This window comes from Hipposideros armiger, unplaced genomic scaffold (genome assembly GCF_001890085.2).
Source record: "Hipposideros armiger isolate ML-2016 unplaced genomic scaffold, ASM189008v1 scaffold_361, whole genome shotgun sequence".
NCBI lineage: Eukaryota > Metazoa > Chordata > Mammalia > Chiroptera > Hipposideridae > Hipposideros > Hipposideros armiger.
This window is the reverse complement of record NW_017731711.1, coordinates 1,551,268-1,552,371: the sequence shown is the minus strand read 5'-3', so window position 1 is coordinate 1,552,371 and position 1,104 is coordinate 1,551,268. Positions and strand designations below refer to the sequence as shown.

Here is a 1,104-nt window from a genome sequence, read left to right as displayed (position 1 = left end):
GATGGATTTTTTTAAGCACATTTGTTTGTTACGATATCTCTGGAAGGCTCAGGAACTGGGAGCTAGAACAAGAAGACCTCTTTTTTTTTTTTTTTAGTTTTATTATTTGTATACTCTGTATACATTTAACTGTTGGGCCATATGATATTGCTTATTTAAGTAAACAACTAGATACTATTTAAGAAATGCTGTTATTACTCTAACTGTGAGGAATTTGGAATAAAGAAGCCATCAGTGGGGTAGAAGGATTTGGAGGCGGTTTCTTGGAGGAGATAAATTGATTAAATTGAGCAGGGCCTTGGAGCAGGTATAGAATTTTGGTGACAGAATAAAGAACTGGGAGGCATTTTCAGTGAAAGATACTTGCAAAGTTGAGCATAAAGGCAGGGAAGAGGGGCCAGTGAATGCAGTCCAGTCTGTTCAATGATAACTGGTGAGTATTATCCCAGGTAATAGAGAGTGCTTTTCGAATATCTACAGTGGAAAAGAGATGATGTAAGTGACACTTTGCCCAAACACTCCACCTCAAACACAAAAATTGAGAAAGATGGCTGGTTGAGGCCAATTCCATGAGCCCTGCTGCCAGAATTATTCCAGTTCATCATTCCAAATTGAGTGGAGAAACCTTTGACATCCCCCTCTCTCTGCCTGCAGGTTAGCTGTCTCCAATCCTGAGGTCACCACTCATCAAGAGGGGATAATCCCAAGGACAGCAGGATCTGCTCCATCACCTGGATCTAGGAGCGAGAAACTCGTCAGGCAACTAAACAGTAACAATAACCCACCATTACACACACCGAGAGAAGAGTGTGATGAGGAATTTGTACAAGAAGAATCCAGGAGCTCTTGCTGACAGTGCCTATGGAGATGTGACCACTGTGAGCTCTGCCCATTGAACTGCAGTAAAAAATCTCCCCCTCCCCGGCGATACTTGGATGTGGGCACAGTGCAGACCACAGTCTAAGCATGGACTTAACAGAGCGAAAAGAATTTGGACTGTGGGGGTCAGATAGACCTGGGTTTGAATTGTTATTCTCTGTTGTATGCTTTGGCAACATTTTAAAGCCTCTGAGCCTCAGTTTTCTTGTTTGCAAAATGGAGCTG

At 42.6% G+C, this 1,104-nt stretch overlaps 1 long non-coding RNA gene across 1 annotated transcript in view; it reads left to right on the top strand.

The window, feature by feature from the left end:
• The window catches only part of LOC109392985 (uncharacterized), a 22,206-nt gene extending 21,121 nt beyond the window's left edge, over window positions 1-1,085 (top strand). The window contains exon 4 of the long non-coding RNA XR_002126154.1: window positions 655-1,085. This is a non-coding gene — a long non-coding RNA (uncharacterized LOC109392985). The remainder of the gene's footprint in view (window positions 1-654) is intronic.
• The last annotated feature ends 19 nt before the right edge of the window (window positions 1,086-1,104 follow it).